At 41.6% G+C, this 24,356-nt stretch overlaps 1 pseudogene; it reads right to left on the bottom strand.

The window, feature by feature from the left end:
• Positions 1-24,356, bottom strand: part of LOC115147459 (zinc finger protein 850-like) — a 62,773-nt pseudogene that overhangs the window by 20,915 nt on the left and 17,502 nt on the right.

Raw genomic sequence — 24,356 nt, 5'->3', positions numbered from 1 at the left:
TCCCCTTGTTTGGGCGGAGAGTCATCTTGTCAGTATATCCATAATCTTTGGTGTAGCCAACCCAACTATCGCATGGCACTATTGGGGGGCACAGTGTGTAGTAAAACATCACAACACGAAAATCACAACATGCTGTGCCCCCAGATATATATTTGAGAAGGGTCTATGTTAAGTCACTTTTTGGAAACGGAACGGAGAAAACAAGAGGTAGCTTGCTCTCTACGTCGTCTGATTCTAGACATATCAGTCATCATCCTAGGGCCCTCCGTTGAAGAGGTATTGACGAGTCAACTCCGAAAATACAAAGTTAAAAACAAATTTAAGGCGGCACTTACTAGTGTTAATCAGATCTCCTATCTCCACCTCTTCATCCTTCAATGTGACAGTAATCTCCCCTTCCTTCTTCACGCCAAAAACTACATCCTCTTTCACATAAACATCCTCCTCCTCTTTCACTCTGAACGCGTCTTCCTCTTCTTTCACTGTAACGTCTTTCTCTTCTTCTTTCACTGTAACGTCTTTCTCTTCTTCTTTCACTGTAACAGCCTCACCCTCTACCTCTTTTTTAACTGTGACATCCTCCTCTTCCTTCTCCTCTTTCACGACAATGTTCAGCCCCAGAGCTTCTTTCTCCGTCCAGCCGACCTCCTCTTCTTTAACAGGAGGGGAGTAGTTAAGGGAGGTCATATTCGGATATGTTAGCTAGCTAGCTATCATTAGCGACTAAGCTAGTGCTAACTTAACCAGCCAGCTACTATAGCTGACTAATACAAAATAACGTAATATTACATGAAATGGGTTAACAAGAAGATACGACAGAAGTGTGTCTAAAACACAGCAGCTAATATACACCGAAAGCGTAAAAATAGCTTGAATCTGTCGGCTATGTTGGCTAGCAAGCTACCGAGGTGGTTGACTAGCTGTTTATGAAGAACCGTCCACTAGATTATACGTCACGCTCGCAGCATCGCCTGAAAGACGCACATCGCCGTCTGCTGACTGGAGTGGGAAACGCAGTTGAGGCAATATTTTATTTTCAGACAAAGATTATTTTAAATGAATTTAATAAAATATACCATTATATTGAGACATACAAAGACAGGAATGTGTTGATTGATTAGTGCGAATAAAAAATGTTTAACAGCATATTTAAGGCAGTTTCATTAAGTCATACTACATCTAAATTGGCAGCTAGCTACTGTAGGTCTATTCTGCTCCTACAAGATGTAACAATACCTCATATAGATGTATATAAGGAACAGACTAGGTCTATACTGCTCCTACATGGTGTAACAATACATCATGTAGATGTATATAATGAACAGACTAGGTCTATACTGCTCCTACAAGGTGTAACAATACCTCATATAGATGTATATAATGAACAGACTAGGTCTATACTGCTCCTACATGGTGTAACAATACATCATGTAGATGTATATAATGAACAGACTAGGTCTATACTGCTCCTACAAGGTGTAACAATACCTCATATAGATGTATATAAGGAACAGACTAGGTCTATACTGCTCCTACATGGTGTAACAATACATCATGTAGATGTATATAAGGAACAGACTAGGTCTATACTGCTCCTACAAGGTGTAACAATACCTCATGTAGATGTATATAAGGAACGGACTAGGTCTATACTGCTCCTACATGGTGTAACAATACATCATGTAGATGTATATAATGAACAGACTAGGTCTGTACTGCTCCTACAACGTGTAACAATACATCATGTAGATGTATATAATGAACAGACTAGGTCTATACTGCTCCTACATGGTGTAACAATACATCATGTAGATGTATATAATGAACAGACTAGGTCTGTACTGCTCCTACATGGTGCAACAATACATCATGTGGGGCTTTAAGGCGATGCTGTTAGTGTGACGTATAATCTAGTGGACGGAACGCTTCTTTCAACAGTATTAACAGTCACCCACCTCCGTAGCTTGCTAGCCAAAATTGCCGAACCAATTAAGCTCTTTAGACGCTTTAGTGTATATTAGCCACTGTGTTTTAAACCCACTTCTGTCGTCTAGTTAGTTATCCGTTTTAATTTCATATTTACGGTGTTGTTGTTATTAGTCAGCTAGCGGGCTGGTTAAGTTAGCATTAGCCTAGCTAGCTAACATCCCCGACCATGAGCTCACTAAGCTACTCTCCTGCTAAAGAAGAGGTCTGCTGGACGGAGAAAGATGCTCTCGTGAAAGAGGAGGAGGAAGAGGAGGCTGTTACAATAAAAAAAGAAGTAGAGGGTGAGGCTGTTACAGTGAAAGAAGAAGAGAAAGACGTTTCAGTGAAAGAAGAGGAAGACCCGTTCAAAGTGAAAGAGGAAGAGGACGTTACTGTGAAAGAAGAGGAGGAAGTGAAAGAGGAGGAGGGGGAGATGACTGTCACATTGGAAGAAGAGGAGGAGGAAACTGGATATCTGGGCTCGGTTTCCCAAAGGCATGTTAAGGCATCCAATGGTTCTAACGGTGAACGGACCCTGATTAACACTAGTAAGTACTGTCTTAAAAACAGAGGCACAAACTCTGCAGTTGTTGAACTGATGTGTGGTGTTGAAGGGGAAATATGCAATAGCTACATCCATATTTAGACTTTTTTAATTGTTAATTTATAGCCATTGATTCTTGAAGAATATAACACGTGCCTCATGAGCTTAGTTCAACTGTTGTACCCCATCAGAACCCCAAAGAAGCTTTTTTTAGTCCAATGTTTAGAAACAATGTAAATTAACACTGTATAGCCTCAACATGGTTAAAACTATAATGTTGATATCATGGATGGTCAGTCCTTGCATCCGTAGGTCTGTCTATGAATTTGAGATGAGTTACATTTCTCCAGCCCCATCCATCATCTTATTACCAAAACAGTGGTGGAATTACAGCTTTGTTATGGTTTGAACTGCAGATTGGTTGGTTGATTGTGTGGCTTTTTTAAAGGGGAACCCTAGGATTTAAACAGCAACAAAATGTCAGCCCTGAGACTTGGTTTGGTAAACAGCTGAGGGATGGGGTCTGGAGAAATGTAACCACTCTCACATTCATAGAGAAAATTATTGTAGCAACCGTAACCCAAAACCTAGCGACCTCGTCAAGAAGTTCAGACATCTTGGTGTAACAGTTATAAGGTGTTGGCTTGACAGTCGCTGGACCTGAGTCCAGCTCAGGGCTACCCCCTGAATTGACTACACTATAAATACAAGGACTGGCCATCCATAAGGTCAAAATGATAGTTTTAACAAGATTTCAAGGCTATACAGTGCTTGTTTACAAACAGTGGCGTTATACGAGCTTATGTTTTTGTTTCTGGTGGGGTAATACAGTTGAAACATTTGAGGCGTTTATATGTTATATTCTTCAAGGATCAATGGTTATACAGTAAATGGGTCTTTCTATACCTGCCAGTGTAGATTTCCTTAGGGGGTCAAATTTGTTAGAGCTGTTGATAAGTCATTAGCTGTTTTAGAGTACTCATCCTAACTGTACTATTTGTGACGTGAATTGAGTATATAGCATGCTTATTGGTCATAGTATGATGCAGTTAGTATGCCAAAAGTTCCCGGATGTCGTACTAAATTCGCCAAAATATGACGTATACACGCAGTACTTTAGGGCCCATAATGCAATTATTCAGGAAATGGGCGTGGCTTCACATCGTTTTCAGATTTGAAGAAAATGGCGGAAAATATTCAGCCGAAGTCCAACGAGAGCCGATACAAATTCATTGCTTTAACTGATTATGACAAATGTTAAGAAAATGTTGAGCAATGTAATAAAGTAATGACTTTTCAAATAAGTTACCATACACGTTATTTTGGCTGACAATTTGTTAGCATGTTATTACAGCAGTATGTACTGGAATTTTAACTAGCTGCCAAACGTTAGTTGGCTACTTATACATCAAACTTGCCAGTATATTAACTGTATTCTAACTAACTACCCAACGTTTATTGACTTGATTATTCCCGTCATTCTTAGCTTAGCTAAACGGTATAGTCGTTGTGCTTTCTCAATGGACATTCGGGTGCTTTCATAAATTCGCTCTGGCTATCTACTCTGATTTCAGAGCACTCTCGTCTGAGTGAACCAGAGCGCAGAATAATGAATTTACTAGCGCTCAACACCCGTTGAATATGTCCAGGTGTCAGTAAACGTAGGCAAAAAACAGCATAATTTAAATGTTTTCCAGCAGCACAGTCACTCTGGATAACATGTAAACTGCCTAACCAGCTCTACTAGGGCGAGTAAAATGGTCAGAGTGGTCTCATTTGTGTCTGGAAGTAGCTAGCAAGCTAAGGTCAGAACGGTCAAATCAACCCAACTCCTCGGCCGGAGCGTCCAGTGTGCTCTGAGAGCGAAACGTGCTGAATTTATAAACAGACAATCTGACAACGGTCAGAATTTATGAAGCACTCTGGTATTCAAGATTGAATTTAAAAACAAACCCGAAGTTCTAAAATGTCTAACTAGTAATGTGTTATGCTAACTAACTAGCAAGAGGTTGCATAGCAACAGTATAAACTTCCAGTAGATAGAAGAGCGCTCAACTGAAAGGATACGGTTCGGTTACAGTATACTACAATTAACTAATAGTATGTAGTATATACTCATTAAGTATGTTGTATACAGTATACTACAATTAACTAATAGTATGTAGTATATACTCATTAAGTATGTAGTATACAGTATGTTAGTATGGGTATTCAAACACAGCTATTTGCCTTTTTACAAATCATTTTCAATGCCATTACATTAAAGGCGAAACATACCTACATTCCATAACATTTATGAATTGTTTGAAACCTTTGTTTTAAACCCTTCTCAAAGTTGGTGCCTTCCCGGATTTGTAATTTTTTAAAATCATGAAACACTACTTGACTTTCCTTGTATTTATGGCAGTGTAGTTCCCTTAAGGGTCAGTCACCTTTGGTACAACGTACTATGGGGAGTCGCGACTTCGGTTGAAGGATCTAAAGTCACACCTGAAAAGGCCAATGAAATCCGCGCCTGGCTGGAAGTCCCGCCTTCCACAGGTGATGAGCGTCAGGCTCGGATTCATTCCTTCAATTATTCCGCTCTTCACCTCGGTGTGAACAGGAACAATTCATGCTACTAAAACAAACAATTGGAACACGAGACTGTCTTGCGTTACTCCAACTAAACTGACCCTTAGTGGTAGAGTGTGATCACCCCCTGGACTTTGTGTGGTTCTCATAGTTTCCTAATCACAAACAATGTCCTGGCTATAGCAACGAGTAAGATGGCTAAAAATGAGACCTAGACAATGAAAGTTAAGACCGAAGTAAAGTTGGATTTATATTCACACATTCAGACATTGGCCAAAAGCCTTTTAAAATTGTAAAAATAAAGAACTAATTCATTGTTTGTCACAGAAATATCAAACTAGGTATGATTTTTTCTATAAATGTCTAACATACTTTTACAACCTTTGTTTTGAATAAAAATTCCAGTTATGATTTTATATAAATACATAAAATCTATAAAATGCCATTTAAAAGCGGTATAAATCAGTAACTAATTCACTGTTTGTCACAGAAATATTAATAACTATAAGTTAATTTGTGGAATTTCTTTCCTTAATGCATTTGAGCCAATCTGTTGTGTTGTGACAAGGTAGGGTTTTCTCACTTAGTCTTATATTGATGATATGGCAAATAGGAGTGGCAATGTCGTCCGCTATTATCCTCAGTAATTTTCCATCCAATTTGTCAGACCTCGGTGGCCTGAAAAAGAAAAGGAGAACCTCACACTCTAGGAGCTCAGATGCAATAATTTAATAACCTAATAACCAACGTTTTCACAGGCAAGCTGTCTTCATCAGGGTATAATGACAAACACTGCGGGTAACTGGTTTATATTGTGTCTGTAATCATGTCCGAGTGTGGAGTGATATCATTGGTTTATTTACAGATATAAATAGAACGTGTAAAAACATAAATGGATAGCATACGGTCATAGATACAATTTGGCTACATAGACCTACACACATTTACAATGAATAGCAATATTACAATAATGGCTACGTTGAGACTGACGTGAGCAAGGGTCTTTAAATTAAAGATCCAGACAGCCTCTTGTTTTTAACAATACATTGTTGAGGTCACCCCCTCTCTTAGGGAGGGTGATGTGTTCGACACCGATATAATGTAGGGACGAAATCAAGGGGTTCGCTTCCAAAAAGTTCTAAGATAAATAACTGCCTTAGTGGTGCACGTGATAACACCTTTGATTGGAATCTGTTTCCCTGTTTGGGGGTGTTTGAAGGATCTACATTTACAAGTGCCATTGCATTGAGCGCAGCCATTACACTTGTAGTTTCCATCCGGTAGAGGTGCAAATAGACTTTGTGCAAGAGTATTGTGGTGTGGCAAATCAGAGTTTACCAATTGATCTCTGAGATTTCTGCCCCGTGAGAATACGACCAAGGGAGGGTCTGAAAACACCGATACTGTCATCGTATCTTATGTGCCAATGTTTGTGAACGATTCCCTTCATTTGTTCACAGCACTTTGAATAGCAGGTAGTAAGAATGCAAGAATGCTTGGTTTTTGTGAGACTGTCCTTGAAAGAGATCATGTCTTGATTTTTGTACCCCCTCTCCTCTGTCAAAATCGTAATGTTTTTTTGTAAATTATTTTGATTCGAGAGTGTGAGACTCTCCTTTTCTTTTTCAAGTGTTCTACTCCGCTAGCCAGCACCTCTCCTAAACAGGTGTTCTACTCTGCTAGCCAGCACCTCTCCTAAACAGGAGTTCTACTCTGCTAGCCAGCACTCTCCTAAACAGGTGTTCTACTCTGCTAGCCAGCACCTCTCCTAAACAGGTGTTCTACTCCGCTAGCCAGCACTCTCCTAAACAGGTGTTCTACTCTGCTAGCCAGCACTCTCCTAAACAGGTGTTCTACTCTGCTAGCCAGCACCTCTCCTAAACAGGTGTTCTACTCCGCTAGCCAGCACCTCTCCTAAACAGGTGTTCTACTCTGCTAGCCAGCACCTCTCCTAAACAGGTGTTCTACTCCGCTAGCCAGCACCTCTCCTAAACAGGTGTTCTGTTCTACTCTGCTAGCCAGCACTCTCCTAAACAGGTGTTCTACTCCGCTAGCCAGCACCTCTCCTAAACAGGTGTTCTACTCTGCTAGCCAGCACTCTCCTAAACAGGTGTTCTACTCCGCTAGCCAGCACCTCTCCTAAACAGGTGTTCTACTCCGCTAGCCAGCACCTCTCCTAAACAGGTGTTCTACTCCGCTAGCCAGCACCTCTCCTAAACAGGTGTTCTACTCTGCTGGCCAGCACCTCTGCTAAACAGATGTTCGACTCTGAAGGAGGGAAACGAGGTACAACACCTGACTGGCCCCGCCCGTTCCTGGGTCGGTGAAGAGCGATATTAAATTTAACCCTTTCACGCGTGAGTTCCAAATATCTCTAACGGTCGCCCCAGCGTGTTTTTTTATGCACGTGATGTTCGAACGTTCTCTCCATTCCAGGATGTGATTGTTACATAAACAACAACACTGAATGCTCAGAGTGGGAGTGAGAGGTTACCGTGATTGACTGCCTAAACGCGCAATTTGTATCAATAAATCACTATCAGAAAATGTTTTGTGTGGTATTATTGATATATTTACTATTTTATTTACATTTTTCAATTACCCGTGATAAATCATGCGTTCCGATTTTTGCATAAATTGTAAAGGGCGCATAGTATGTGTGTAAAATAATGTTTTGAAGGTTGTACTGATTATGATGAGCTAAGCTAATTCCAGCTATGTGTATGGAGCCATGTTTGTTGACATACAATGCATTCTGGGTTTCACTTGATCGTCTGTCGGACCAAAGATGCTATAACAAAATGAGGTGAGTAAGGGTTCACTCATTTTTTGAGAACTTCAGGAAGTGAATGTGGGATGTGAATGATGGTAGACCACACCCCTTCAACAACTCATCTTGTCTTATCTTATTATCTTCGGTGTCTGTGAGGTAAAAAAGCATGGCTGCGCGCTGAAACTAATCGTCAGATTACTTTCGATTTCTAGAAAGTGTTTTACTCAATTATTTTGATCAACGGTGAGCTCACCGTGATGTGATTAATTGTACATAGTAATTGCTATTAGCTAATTCATAGTGTAGTTTATGTCAGCCGAGAGTTAGAAAATATGACCGCTTGTGTTGCGTCAATCTTTCCTCAGCGCTAGGACAAATGTAGCCTACATTTTTCCGGTTAGGATGATTGTGTTATGCTTTAGATACTTCTGTGAATATCTGAACATTGCATCCAAAAATAAACTGCTCACATTCTGGACATAACTTTGTAAGGACTGTGTTTGTGTAAATAGTTTCTGAAAAAAGTGTGGCCAGCTGCGCGCTGAAACTAATTGTCGGATTACTTTCAATTTGTAGAAAGTGCATTACTCAATTATTTTGATCAACGGTGAGCTCACCCGTGATGTGATTAATTGTACATAGTAATTGCTATTAGCTAATTCATGGTATAGTTTACGTAAGGACTGTTTGTGTAAATAGTTTCTGAAAAAAGTGTGGCCAGCTCAAATGTTGATTGTTGCGTCATTCGAAACTGGCCGTTCTAAATGAGCATTCTAAATTAGTGTTCTAATCACACGGGTGTGATCGTACGCTTCAGGGACCACTGTAGAACGATCACACCCCGTGTGATGGTACGTGTGAAAGGGTTAAGGAACATATCCGAGCCTCACGCTCATCACCTGTGGAAGGCGGGCTTCTAGCGAGTCGTGGATTTAATAGTATGTTGTACCTAGTTTCCCTCCTTCAAGGAACAGTAGTTATAGTCATAAAGTGTGGATTTAATAGTATGTTGTACCTAGTTTCCCTCCTTCAGGGAACAGTAGTTATAGTCATAACGTGTGGATTTAATAGTATTTTGTACCTAGTTTCCCTCCTTCAGGGAACAGTAGTTATAGTCATAAGCTTCCCTGTGGCTTCCCTGTGGCTCAGTTGGTAGAGCATGGTGTTTGCAACGCCAGCATGGTGTGTGCAATGCCAGGGTTGTGGGTTCGATTCCCACGGGGGGCCAGTACAAAAATGTATATATTTTTTTTAAATGCATGAAATGAAATGTATGCATTCACTACTGTAAATCGCTCTGGATAAGAGCGTCTGCTAAATGACTCAAATGTAAATAACATGTGGATTTAATAGTATGTTGTACCTAGTTTCCCTCCATCAGGGAACAGTAGTTATAGTCATAACGTTAAGCTTGTCATATGATGAACTTCAACTTAAATACTAGATCTTGCTGTGGGACAGTTTTTTGTATTCAGATCCCTGAAATGCTCTCTAACTACGTAACATTTAGTGTCTCCTTATATTACGCTGGGAAAACAGTTTTCATGGGCACAGAAATCCTAACTCATTTCAGAGTTTGCAAAATCCAATGTTTCTGATTCACATTAACTTTATAGACAACACCCAAATGGATACTGTCATTAACGCAGTTATATAATAATTACACATAATTCTTAATACTGTAGCTGTTCTGTTAGTCACATGTTCAACTATCATCAGCTGATCCAGGAAATCATTTTCTGAATGACAGTCAAATGACAAACATCACGACATGCAACAACAACCAAAGTGCTTCTTCATTCATTACTCTGGTAAAGACAGTTATGCTGTGCTCCACGTTGGATCCAACATCCCTAACAAATTGATGTTTATAATGTGTTGTTGTCTGCTTGATTTACAGTAGGGTCTCGTTAGTCTGTTTGACACGGAGATACTTAGCTCATGTGTAGAGAACTGTTCCTTGATGGATAGGCTATTGTACAACACACAGAGATATTTTCCTTTATTCAGGACATTTAGAATGACAACACATTACAGAGTAGTCTAGTAGGATTATTCACAGAATTATCTTGTGGTTAGGTTATGAAATGTCACAACAAAGACATTTTAGTTTCCATGTTTCACCTGAAATATTAAATGATTTATAGTCCTATATCTAAGTTGTTGTTTGGTGAAGTTATGGGTCCTACAGTAGGTATGTTATTGTTAGGTGAAGTGGGTCGGAAGGTAGCCTTTTGGTTAGAGTGTTGGGCCAGTAACCGAGAGGTTGCCAGATCGAATCCCCGAGCTGACAAGGCAAAAATATGTTGTTCTGCCCCTGAGCAAGGCAGTTAACCACTGTTATGTCAAGTTATGGGTCCTACAGTAGGTTTATGTTGTTGTTAGGTGAAGTTATGGGTCCTACAGTAGGTTTATGTTGTTGTTAGGTAAAGTTATGGGTCCTACAGTTGGTTTATGTTGTTGTTAGGTGAAGTTATGGGTGCTACAGTAGGTCTATGTTATTGTTAGGTGAAGTGGGTCGGAAGGTAGCCTTGTGGTTAGAGTGTTGGGCCATGAACCGAGAGGTTGCCAGATCGAATCCCTGAGCTGACAAGGTAAAAATCTGTTGTTCTGCCCCTGAGCAAGGCAGTTAACCACTGTTATGTCAAGTTATGGGTCCTACAGTAGGTTTATGTTGTTGTTAGGTAAAGTTATGGGTCCTACAGTAGGTTTATGTTGTTGTTAGGTAAAGTTATGGGTCCTACAGTAGGTCTATGTTGTTGTTATGTCAAGTTATGGGTCCTACAGTAGGTTTATGTTGTTGTTAGGTGAAGTTATGGGTCCTACAGTAGGTCTATGTTGTTGTTAGGTGAAGTTATGGGTCCTACAGTAGGTCTATGTTGTTGTTAGGTGAAGTTATGGGTACTACAGTAGGTCTATGTTATTGTTAGCTGAAGTTATGGGCCAATTGGTTAAAAACTTAGTGTACAAACCCTTATTTGTCAGGCTGATGGCAAAGCTAGAAAAAGAGCATTTTTAGTCTTCCCTGTAGCTCAGTTGGAAGAGCATGGTGTTTGCAACGCCAAGGTTGTGGGTTCGATTCCCACGGGGGGCCAGCACAGGAAAAAAATGTATGAAATATATGCATTCACTACTGTAAGTCGCTCTGGATAAGAGCGTCTGCTAAATGACTAAAATGTAAAAAATGTAGTTGAAGTGTTTAAGTATAAAGCAGTTGATTTATGGCAGTAACACAAACATATTAAGCAGGTGATTCAAGCGAGCCTTACAATTATAATCCAAAGGTAATGTGAAATGCACTCATAAGCAACCTGGAATGGAGGCTATTTTTGCTGTCAGCCTATGAGAACTCCCCTGAGTTTTCCCCACGGTGGTGAATTAGTAAATAGACACAGAGCTGAATGTGAGTTTCCTTGAGTAGCACTCCTGATCTTGTGCTGATATTGCGCTGTAATATTCAGAATACATTGTGAAAAACTCAAATCTTTGCTCACCATTTTTGCTCCAGGCAGATATATACTACATCCATAACTAGTGGTTTCCTCATTACCAGATACACTACATCCATAACTAGTGGTTTGCTCATTATCAGATATACTACATCCATAACTAGTGGTTTCCTCATTGCCAAATATACTACATCCATAACTAGTGGTTTGCTCATTACCAGATATACTACATCCATAACTAGTGGTTTCCTCATTACCAGATATACTACATCCATAACTAGTGGTTTCCTCATTACCAGATATACTACATCCATAACTAGTGGTTTCCTCATTACCAGATATACTACCTCCATAACTAGTGGTTTCCTCATTACCAGATATACTACATCCATAACTAGTGGTTACCTCTGTCGTGTCTTTGGCATCATTAAAACGGAAGACATGTTTATCAAAACTCTCTGTAATTATTATTACGCGATTAAACTGATTAATCGTGTAACTGTAATTAACTAGGAGGTCGGGGCACCAAGGAAAATATTCAGATTACAAAGTTATAATTTTCCTAATATAACTTTCAGATATCATAATATCTGATCTATTAGTCTTCGGATTAATGATGTATTCTTTACCTCGTCAGTCTCATTCCAAACGTCGTAAATTGTTGGTTATCTGCACGAACCCAGTCTTCACTATGAGTCATCCATACATCAATTGTCTTAAAATCATTTATTTACTAACTAAGTAATTCACATAAATGCATAACAAACAGATATGGTTACAAGGAAATGATAGGAGAATGTGCCCTAGTGGGCTAAACCGGCATGGCGGCTTGTTAGACAAAAGAGTTGATAATTATAACAATTGATATGCTAATCCTTTGCACATGAACGCTCACTCATTCGGGAACAATTGCAATCAATATATATATTTACGCTCAGTTTCTCATTGGGATCTTTGTTGAAAAGTTTGTTTCTGTTGGAGAGTTTTGTCCTCGCGTTCTCTCTCTCTCTCTCTCTCTCTTGGTTAGAATGGATATTTCAAAGTGACATTCATTAATGTTGTTATAGGACAGATGTTTCGTCGGTCTTCGCGTTCAATGATACCGAATTCCTAGCTGCAGACTAGTAATTAATATCAAAGACTTGTTATTATTCTGTCGGTATCAATAGTCTAAGAGTTTAACCACATGGTATGGTTAAAGTTCAGAACGAGGAATGCATGGTCGAACCTTGGCCCTCTCGTTATCGAGGTAAGCTGGTCTCCAACCTTTAGCCACTCGTAATGGAAGTAAGCTCGGTCTGCTGATAGAAAATCTGTGTGGGGGTTATATTCGGAACATAGAAAAGGCTGTCTCATGACGCCAGGTCCCGTCTGTTCATGGAGGCGTGCCGATGACTTGGTGAAACTTTAAACAGAAATACAATTCTCTCACATTAACATCTTACAAGCATCCCAACATATTCCAAATAGCTTTATCCTTATTCATTAATTTTTATACAACCATTAGATGTAAGTCTCACAACTGAGGCTATTATATAAACATGATTATGGTAATATGGCCGTATTGTCTCTCATGAGTTTCACAAAATTGTACCAAATGGACCAGTTCGTAGCTGGATTCTTCGCCGATCTTTTATACCTTCTCCAGAACATAAATGTCGTTCGGTTCTCCAATCCTGTGAGGTGGAAGAACTCCTTGGTTCTTTCTATGAAACCCACTCTCTCTTTATACTGTGGCCATGAGGCAGGACATTTTCTTAGGAATTTACGACCGCTCTCACAGAGTCTGGGTGGGGGAGACAAAGGTAGGGGGATGGTGCATAGAAAACACAAAGAGGGCAACATCATGACATACCCCCCCTGGTGGTTTGGATCTTGTTTGTCCTGGAAGTTACAAATCAACATAAAATCATGACCACGTGATGTCCCATTTGTAGATCATTGTTGCAGTCCCCTCTGGTGGTTGAACTTGATAGGCTCTCTGAAAGCGGAGCAGTCCACCACAAGGATGGGCAGTTGATGTCCGGTTGGTGATCACCGTTGCGGTCTCTTCTAGTGGTTTACCTTGGTAGCTTCCCTGGAAGCTGCAAAGTACCCCAGGAAGGGCCAGGGGATGTCCTGGTTGGTGATCGCCTTTGCGATCCCCCCCCCCCCCCTGGTGGTTTACCTTGGTAGGCTCTCTGACAGCGGGGCATGTCGCCACAAGGATGGGCCGTGGGTGTCCGGATTTGGGGTCGCCGTTCCGGACCCTTCGTCCAGACTGGAAGATCTGGGCAGTAACTTAGGCAGATGTTAACAACGCACACACACTCATGAAATATATATAATTACATTCATTCCCCAATGAGCGGCGTTGTGGTACTAAGTGATGGTTGTATGGGGACTTTGTTTATGGCTCTATCACTTCCTAAGTGTCAAAGGAACTGAACCGAAAAGGAATGAAAGCAAAAACAAAAGATATACAAAATATAGTTCTCACACAAAATCATCTAATTGGACTGTATTCTATATACGTCCAATGTTCTGGCAAAATGATTATCATGGCATTGTCTCTAATGCCGTATCTAGGGTTTTCCTACTTGGTGTGTTGCTTAGGCACTATCCTACGTTGATAACTATATGATAAGTCTACAGCTGTAATGCACTAGTTTTGGGCAGTCTACAGGGATGACCTATGGACTTTTGGGAAGAAAACTGGTGAGTGCTGTAGAGTCAAAGGCCTAGAAGTAAATGTTCAACTTTACTAAGGCTGGTATTTTGCTTGGACCCTTAAGTGATCCTAGCATAAATCCTAATTGGATGTTCCATTGTGCATGTGCATTTATGCTTACACAAGCACGCATATCAAGGGAAGAAAACCAAGTATCCTAGCAGATTGCAACTTGTTCAGAATGAGTCTGACGTAGTCAGGTATTTTTCAGGTCAATGCCTGGAGGTCAGTCAGAATTGGTGTCAAGGGAGTCTGTAGTAGTTTTTCTACAAGTCACTGTGTCTTCCACTATTGTAGTGGCTATAGGTATGAAGTCTATTTCATAGCTATGTTATCCACGGAGGAGCTAACCTCACGACGGAAGTACTCTTTTTAAGTATTGGACCAGTTGTACGTGGTGTGATCATCGTTCATGACTTCTAATAATTTTCCTCCTGAATGGAGGGTCCTATTTATTAGTGACGTGTGTTAACCATTGGAAGAGTGCACTGGAGATTCCCCTCCGCGTGTTGCACTCTGAGTGACTCCTATGTGGCTGTTGTCAAGGGTAATTTGATTGGTTAGGTCTCTAACCTTCTTACTGATTGTAGCTGGACTGACTTGCTGGTATTGGTACTGGTACTCAAGGGGACCAGTTATCCTACCGATTTATTCTGAAATATTATACTACCGGAACACATGATTGGAGCATTTTACTAGTTGTATTGTAGTTGAACCTACACATGGCAAGGAATGTTTATTGTTGCCATTTGTTTTGGAGGTGGACAAGTCCACTGGACTTCCTTTACGACCAGTGTGGTACACCTCAGTACTATCTTAGATGTGTTCTAAGATAATCCCCATCTAGGGGCCTGTCTGCTCCTCACTGTTCTCATAGGGGAGTTTACAACTAGATTTGATTTATGCTCTGGCGGCCTCGTACGGTGTTGTCCGCAGTCTCGACCCCCCCCCCCCACCAGCCTCGATGAGGCTCATCATGGGTCTGGGCTACTATTCCCCCCCCCCTTTGTGACCCCCCCCCCCACACCAGTGGGTGGTGTTGGTGTCCGAGGCGCAAACGAAAAGGTCGGACCCTATGTACGAGTTGTCAGTGGCCGCGTTATTATGAGAATGGCTGTAACCTTTCAACCAAATCTCCTGGTGTTTGTGCTTCAACACCCTCAGTGGCTGTCGAGGTCTGTCACCACCGCGTCCGCGTGTGGCAACCTCTTCAGTACCTGCAAACTGAGACGAGGATATCGGTCTGTGATATCGCAAAGTGTTTCACCAGTGGGAGTCATCGGGTCAGTTGCTGGACTGACGCCATTAGTGTCATTGTAAGGGTTGACCGTCCCCCACAAAGCTGGAGGTGTATCATTGGAAGCAGAGTATACTCTGCGCATCAATGTTTTTCTTGCTGAGACGGCCGCAGTGCTTGCGGAAGTGTCCGAAGGGAAAGAGAAGTTCATCTCAACTATCGTATTGCACGACTGCAAGGTGGAGGGAAGTTGCTCATTCACAGAGACAGCTGGCTCGAAATCATGAAAAGAATGGTCAATCAGATTGGCTGATGGAATGTGTCGAGATATTGTAATATCTCCTTGGATCGGGTTCTGCACCAAGAGGTTTCTAAACGTCTTTTTCCCAAGGGGTGCTTTCGACAGATACCCCTCGTGAATGACTGCGTTGCAGCTAGCGTTAGGGGAAGACAGTGTGGTCAGTGGAGAAGGCACTGTGGCCTGTGACCATACCTGGTTGGTTTTCCAATCCATCAATGGGAGTAACCGATCCATCAAGTCTGCTCCAAGTAGCAGGGGTACAGTTTCGAGGCTGGTAACATACACAGGGTGAACGAGCGATACGTCCTTGAAGTGTAGTTTCAGCATGACTCTCAACGTGAGAGGCGATGTAGTCTGAGTGACCCCTCGAAGTGTAGTTTCGCATCGTTCCACTTTTAACCAACGTTTAGTTGGCTTCAAAGTCCTTTTGAGATCATCAAACAATGTTTGAGAGATGAGTGATATTGTCGCACCCAAATCAATTAGCGCATGACAAGTTAAGCAGTCCTCCAGGACTGTTTCCAGGTATGGCCGTTTAGATTCGTGGTTAGTGGACATATTCCCCACAAAGTGGAGTGGTCGTTCGCAACGACGTGATGTGCCATTTCTGTTCAAGGTGGAAGCAGATTGACTTTTCCGATTTTGAGTGGGCTTGGCTTTAAAACCTCTTACATCTACACGTTCCGCTAGCGGAACGTCTGCTCCAATATCCAATGATGGGCGGGGCGCGAAATACAAACTCCTCTAAAATCCGAAAACTTCCACTTTTCAAACATATGACTACTTTACAGCTATTTAAAGACAAGACTCTCCTTTATCTAACCACACTGTCCGATTTCAAAAAGGCTTTACAGCGAAAGCAAAACATTAGATTATGTCAGCAGAGTACCCAGCCAGAAATAATCAGACACCCATTTTTCAAGCTAGCATATAATGTCACATAAACCCAAACCACAGCTAAATGCAGCACTAACCTTTGATGATCTTCATCAGATGACACACCTAGGACATTATGTTATACAATACATGCATGTCTGTTCAATCAAGTTCATATTTATATCAAAAACCAGCTTTTTACATTAGCATGTGACGTTCAGAACTAGCATTCCCACCGAACACTTCCGGTGATTTTACTAAATTACTCACGATAAACGTTCACAAAAAGCATAACAATTATTTTAAGAATTATAGATACAGAACTCCTCTATGCACTCGATATGTCCGATTTTAAAATAGCTTTTCGGATGAAGCACATTTTGCAATAATCTAAATACATAGCCCGGCATCACAGGGCTAGCTATTTAGACACCCACACAGTTTAGCCTTCACCAAAATCACATTTCCTATAAGAAAAATGTTCTTACCTTTCCTGTTCTTCGTCAGAATGCAGTCCCAGGACTTCTACTTCAATAACAAATGTAGGTTTGGTCCCAAATAATCCATCGTTATGTTCCATCAGCGACGTTTTGTTCGTGCGTTCTAGACACTATCCCAACGCTAAATCTCGGCCACGAGCATGGCGCAGAATGTGACAAAAAAATTCTAAATATTCCATTACCGTACTTCGAAGCATGTCAACCGCTGTTTAAAACCAATTTTTATGCAATTTATCTCGTAGAAAAGCGATAATATTCCGACCGGGAAGGTGCATGCCTGTAAACTGAGGGAAAAACCGAAAGGCGGGGGCGGGGCGGGTCGCGAGCGTAAGGCTTACTCCACTGAGGACCACTTAGCTTTTGCTCTCCTTTGTTTCAGCCAGGGCTTTGAATTACGTCATTCCTGTTTTTCCCGGGCTCTGAGAGGCCATTGGAGACGTGGGTATTGTCACGTAACAGCAGAGATCCTTAGTTTTTGGAAGAGATGTCAAAGAAAGAAAATAAATGGTCAGAGAGGGTACTTCCTGAACAGAACCATCTCAGGTTTTTGCCTGCCATAGGAGTTCTGTTATACTCACAGACACCATTCAAACAGTTTTAGAAACTTTGGAGTGTTTTCTCTCCAAAGCTAATAATTATATGCATATTCTAGTTTCTGGGCAGGACTAATAATCAGATTAAATCGGGTACGTTTTTTATCCAGCCGTGAAAATACTGCCCCCTAGCCATAAGAGGCTAACGAAGCGTTTGACCTTTTTCTTCGCAACTTATGTATCAGAGTCTACAGACAAAGGCCAGGGGCTTGTTTCTTGATCAAGCGGGCCCTGGATAGGGTCTTGAATGAGAGCGGGAGAAATTTGAACTTTAACGTCCTTGCTATGGGTGTTAATTTCTGCGGACCTGGTGTCCGGTAATTCCCTGTCTAGTCCTTGTGACTTATCTTCTACCCTTTTCTCAAATTGTTCTCTCTTTAGTTCTTCCCGTAGTGGGACTTCTGGAGAACATTGGTCTACGTTTTGATCGTCCTTCAACCCTTTGTTACCCTTGTGCTTTGACACTTTGTGTGGGTTGGGTGCAGGAACGTAGCGAACAGGTCGATTGTAGCGGTAGTCGTTTTGAAGGTGACGTACTTTACAGTTATTTCGACCGCGGCGGTTATTGGAATCATGGTTTCGTGGTAGAAACTGTTGTTGTGCGTCATCTCTCGACGCTCCAATACCTGATAATGCACCCTCTAACTGGAGTGAGTGCTCCTGGTCAAACTTCAAAACCGAGTGGTCAGGGCTCTTAGCGTTGTGAGCTTTTGATGCCTCAAAAGCTGTGCTTGCAAGCTCTCTGAGTTGTAAGATAGGCAAGCCAACGTGGGCTGCAGGGCCCAAGTAGGTAATGAAGGTGGGATACATGTTCGACAGAAACATTTGTTTGAATGGTAACAGCTCTTCCATTCCTGTTTCCGTGAGTAGGCCAAAGTAAGCTGAACGAAGCCTAGGATAGAAAGCTTGTGGGTGTTCGTTCCGAGCTTGTTTGACCGTGTTAGCCAGTGAGCTATCGTGTTTGCGAGTCGCAGAACCACTGAATTCTAATTTCAAAGCTGTGGCAAGTTTAGCGTAGTCATTTAGCACGTGTTGCTGTTGTAGGCGAATTAACCTCGTCACGTGTCTATTCGACGTTCGCTTCAACAGGTAAACCCTGTCAGAACCCGTAGCGTTCGGGTAGCCATCCAACGCGTCCTCTATGTCAGCTAGGAACGTCTCAGTATCGTTTGGCTGACCTGGAACGGGGTCAAAGGTGGGGAAATTCTTGACAAGTTTGTCAAGGTGTTCCGCATCAAGCGGGCGGAGAGGATTGACTTCATCCTGTGGGGAAATTGGGGCCAAAAGGCCAAGAGGAGAAGCCAAGCTTTGGGTTTGTTGGCCAAGAGGCACCATATTACTCAGTGCCGAATGGCCAAGAGGAGAAGACTGAGGGACACATGATGGAGGCAATGTCTGAAACCTATCGTCTTCACTCCTTTGAGTACCGGACTCCAGTTGCTTGGATGGATAGCCATGCTGGAGAGCGTGACCATTCTGGACTTCCTCCAGATGGTACCTAAGGGTGGTATTCTGCTGTATTGCAGAGTCCACTTGAGCGCTTAGAGTACCGATTTTGGACACGTGAGTGTCACACCTGCTTCTTTCGGTCTCAGACTTATCTGTCATGGTTTGCAGATAGAGGTCTTGAGTACGTAGCGAGAGATTCAGTGATGAGATTTCCTCTGCTTGCTTAGAAATCAATATTTCCATCCTCATCACCTGAGTTCTCTCATCATTCATTTGGTCAGCGACTTCAATAAGTTCTGCTGATTTGTCATCCAACTTTGTCATTGTGTTCATCAACTGATCGTCTTTGGTCTGCAGAATTTGGAGTAGAACATTGTTACCTTGAGTAACGTTCAACAAAACTGCCTGCATGTTATCAAATTGTGCGCTCCTGTTTATAGATAACTCGACAGATTTATCTCGTTTGGAGTGGACTACATCGTATTTAGTTTTGGCTAAATCGAGTTGTTCCTGCAGATGACGATTTTGTTGGAGAGTTTGTGCTCGTTCATCGTCATAAGTATTTGCAATTACTTTTAATTCTTCCGATTTCAAACGCAGTTCCTCGACGAGCAGAAAGTTTTCATTTCCTGCTTTTGCCAATAGTTGCTCAGTTCTCTCCAGCTGTGCCCTCATGTTAGCCATGTCTTGCACGTGCTTCAGCTGTGCATTGTGGTAGTGGACCGATGCCAACCTTTGATGGCGATACATAAGTGCTAAAGTGGAGACAATCGTCACAAAACCTGTGTTTGATGGTTGATTTTGGAGAGCGTTCGCAATTTCGGCTGTGTTTTTTTTAATGGCATAATTAGGGTTGGTATCCCTGCTGAGGTCAGAGATCAATCCTTTTATGGGTGGAGGTTCACTAATTAGCGGAGGAGTGGTGACCACCTCCTTTGGTAGCTTGCACATTATTGGAAAAATGTTCCTATTTTTTTTCAATGTTCGGGTTTGGAATTCATTGGAAGCTGCAAAGACAAGTTTACTCTATTTATAGATGTTGACAAACCATCAGTACTGTACCAGTAATGTGGAAGTTGGACGTGAATGAATTTGCAAATTGAATTCATTAATCAATGCTAATGATTAATCCTACCTGGGTAGGCTATCTGGGTATTAAACTTGAATTAACCTGAGAGGTTGCTTCATCCAGGTTAATATGAGAAGTTAGTAGTGTCTCATTTGATTGGAAGAACATTAAGGTATGTTCAACAATTTAACTTATTAAACTGAATGAGACGATAATCCATACAATCTCCATTGAATGGATATCATGAGTGTAAACAGTGGATCAAATGTTGGGAACGCTCCCCACTATGGTACACTTCTTCCTTGGGCTGAAGCCACATGGGATTCCCACTGGGGCGGGACTTCTGTCAGTACTGGATTACTGAATGGGTTTTGTAAAAAACAAATTTTACTGATTGATCAATATTAATGATAAATCAAAGCTGTATAGGCTATTTGGGATTTAAACTTTAATTAACCTGAGAAGTTTATTCATCTAGGTTAATGTAGAAAACTCATTCATTTGGATATTATTTAAAAGATCCACTTGAGAATGTAAATCTGGCAATTTCACTTATTAGTTCAATTGAATAAGACATCGATATCCGTCTGGATATCGTGAGTAACGACTTGAGTGTCACCTGACTAATTCTTCTTGAAGGAAAGTACTGGTGACTCCTTCAGAGGTCCTTGCTGGCACACGCTGAAATCAAGCGGAAGGTTCTGCAAGGCGGAGGACTTACCATGTGGCACAAAACAAAATGGCTGTTTTCCCTTTTGTTAGCTTAGCATCTCGTATAAACTAATCCTACTTTATGACTGAAAAATGCACAACATAGGATTCCCTTGGCAAGGGAAAGGTTTTACGCATAACGTATTATGTTCAAACCCTTTTCGGCAATATTTGCCGATGTTTTAACCGGAACTCGCGGCAAACAACGAAATGCACCGTGGTCTACTCGCGTGGAAACACGAGAGAGACAGAGAGATACTTATCGCTGGTCAAGCTAATCTCTTCTAAATTTCAATCGGCTGGCTCTTTGTCCTCGCTCTAGAAATTAATAATGACCGAGCTAACACGCGTCTGAAACGCGCGAGGCAGAAACAGCCCTGCGTTTGGCCAAACGCTCTATTTCTCACCTTTATCAGCCCTCATACAGAACTGTATAGCTTATGCTACCCACTGACTATGTCAGAGCACAACACGGAGGCGATTCTCCAGAGCACACACGCACCAATAATTCCGGTCTACAATTCCCATAATGTATATAATAAACTTGGTATATTATGTAATCTGCTTTTCAATTTTATATAGGCTGAATCAAAATGAAAGCGTCATCCTATTTTAGATTCCTCGCACGGGGCGCCATATGTTTATCAAAATGACCCAAACGTGCGTCCTAGTTTTAGAGTCCACACAGGGTGCGCCAAATATGTCTGTTCAGACCCTTTTCGGATCATTGAACAATGTTAAATTCTTCGGAAGCAAAGTATACTCTTGGTAACAAGTTGAATCAGCAATACAAAATTGGGTTTAATTATTTATTTACTAAATACCTAAACTAATCACACAGAATACAAATGATGTCATACAGAAAACGTCCCTGGTGGGCGGAGCCGACATTTGTTACACAAAGGAAGGGGGTTGGCTTAAATGAAAGAGCGGGAAGACTTAGGAACAAAGAAACAGCAGCTATGCTATCGTAAATACATTATCTTATGCATTCTAAATTACCGCCCATTTGGAAAAGGAAAATGCAATAAATATTTACTCTGAGCTGCGCTTCGGTAGATTGGTCGTAGATGCTTGCCGGGTTGGCCAACAGATCTTCCTGTCCTCGGAAGAATGTCAATGGTGGTAAAGTGGATACGTGGTGGTATCTTCGCCTGTGGTTGTTAGACAGGCTTCGTCGTCCGTCCTTTCCTAGCCCACGTCTACAGCGGCCGCTGCTAACTCAACGGCTAGGAAGTATCACTTCTGTAGTGAATAAGCTCAAAGTTCATACCATTCGCCACCAAAGCTCACGCTGAGGTTGGCTTATGTTAGGGCTGCGTCAATTCAATTCTGGTATCAGAACAAAATGTAACACTAGGCTACTGAATATATTTTCAGCTGTTTATTAATAGAATTAGTCAAGCAGAATAAATGGTAAATGCAATCTTCGTATATACGGGTTCACTGTAACACCTCGCAGGGCAAACAGAGAACTGAAAATGACATCATAAGTTCTTCATTAAATACTCTGACAGAGATAGTTCCCGCTCACTGCTGGCCTGTCAGAGGGTGGATGAGCGTGGTTTAAACTTACTCATCCTATCGTTGGCGTGCAGGCTGGTCCCAGCCTCTAGACGCATCTGTGTTGCCAAGCATAGTTGTCTTCTAGCTTATCTTCATGTGTGTGTACCCGAGAGTCAGACACCCAAGGACAGTGCCTGTTTTTATGCTACAGTTAGGCCAGTTTCTGCTTTTGTGCTACAGCCATCTTCCATTCTACCAGCCCCTCCCGTACACCTGTCCTTGAGCGGCCCCACAACCAGGCATTGTGTGTGTGTGTCAAGAGTCTACTCAGCCTACACTCCTACTAGCCAGCAACCCTCCAGTTAGTCATGTCTATTATATGTTGCTCAATCTATGTTAATACAATATAAACCTCTTAGTGCATTACAGTCCGTTCATACTTAGGCCTACATCTACTGTAAATGGTAATGCATCACATCTAATAAGTGAAATAAAACCCAACACTTAGTTCTGTACTTGACATGTGTGTCCTTCTAACGTAGAGGCTGCAGACCTCACGTACTGGAACATGTGGTTATGTTTTCGTCAAAGGCTTATATAGTGGAGAGGGGGAAGGATGTGTTTCATTGTTTAGAACCACTGTATCTTCACAGGGGCGGGCCACTGATCAAGCAGGGCACTTTCCTTATGAAAACCCAATTCTCTCATTTGGAAGCTAAAATGACATTTAATCTCCTAACAAACAATTTCAATATCAAACATTTCGATTGCATAACAATTCCATGTGACTCTGATAACTAGAAGGTGTATACTTTCCCAGGTACGGTTTATGTCATCCTGTCATCAGTCATAATGTCTCAGATGACAACCAAACTGACATCCATACTCATTACGTTCCAAAGCATATTTCCAACTGGTTTTATTACCAAAATATGGTTCCTTTTCCCCATTTGTTTGATGTTCCCAGACTCTATATTTAACACAGGCTATTCAACAGTCCTTCAGTAGGGTCAGAAAGAGAGGGGAAGGGAGAAAGGTATTTATGGGGGGGTCATAAACCTTACCCACAGGCCAACGTCATGACAATAGGCTATCTGGGAATTAACTTTCAGTTAACCTGAGAGCTTTGCTTCATCTAAGTTAAATGTGGAAAAAGTTAATCTTGTCTCATTGTAGATGCCTAATCATTTTGGATATTATTTAAAAGATCCGCTTGAAAAGGTAAATCTGGCAATTTCACTTGTTAGTTAAATTGAATGAGACGTCGATATCCAGTCAATTGCGATTGGCTGGATATCTTACCATGATCCACGTTTGGATTTCCCCTACTTTTCCCAAAAGATGTACTGGCGATTCTTCACCACCAGTGATGCAGAATGCTGAAATCAAACGGAAGTACAAAGGGCGGGACTTCCGTCGCGCCAGGCGGAGGAATTTAAACGGGGCACAGGAAGAGGAAATAATTTCCCCTTTGTTTAGCTTAGCATCAAGTGCAAGCTAGCATCAAGTGCAAGCTATTCCTACTTTGTTCAGAAATCTCACTTCCAAGCACAAATATAGGGTCCTCTCACAATGGAAAGGGTGGGTTTACTAGTGACGTCTCACATTAACCCATTCGGCATACTTTGCTAGCGTTTATGTTGACCGGAGCGACACGGTACATAAATACAGATACGCATGTGGTCTGCCCACACTGTCTTAGTGCAGTAGGTGAATAGTTCGACTCGGTCACCGAACAGATATCTACTAATTTCTAACCTTACTGGCTCTATGCCCTTGCTCTAGAAGTTCATATTGACTGACAGAAATAGTACCGTTTGGCTTAACGGACTAAATCTGGAATTTATCCCTCATTGCTATCGACATACGACCGGATCCACTCTTCAAAATAGCTTGTTCAAATGGGAATACACACACAACCAATTTGTATAGATAGCAGCCTGTTTGTACAATTCTGTTTTCACAATTGATATATAGAATTCCACAGCAAAGTCCAATGCTATCTTAGATTCCTCGCACGGGGGCGTCATAAATGTATATTATCAAAATGACCCAAACGTGCGTCCTAGTTTTAGAGTCCTCACGGGGGGCGCCAT

This window comes from Salmo trutta, chromosome 14 (assembly GCF_901001165.1).
Source record: "Salmo trutta chromosome 14, fSalTru1.1, whole genome shotgun sequence".
Taxonomy (NCBI): domain Eukaryota; kingdom Metazoa; phylum Chordata; class Actinopteri; order Salmoniformes; family Salmonidae; genus Salmo; species Salmo trutta.
Note: the sequence above shows the minus strand (reverse complement) of the source record. Positions and strands in the feature narration are given on the sequence as shown.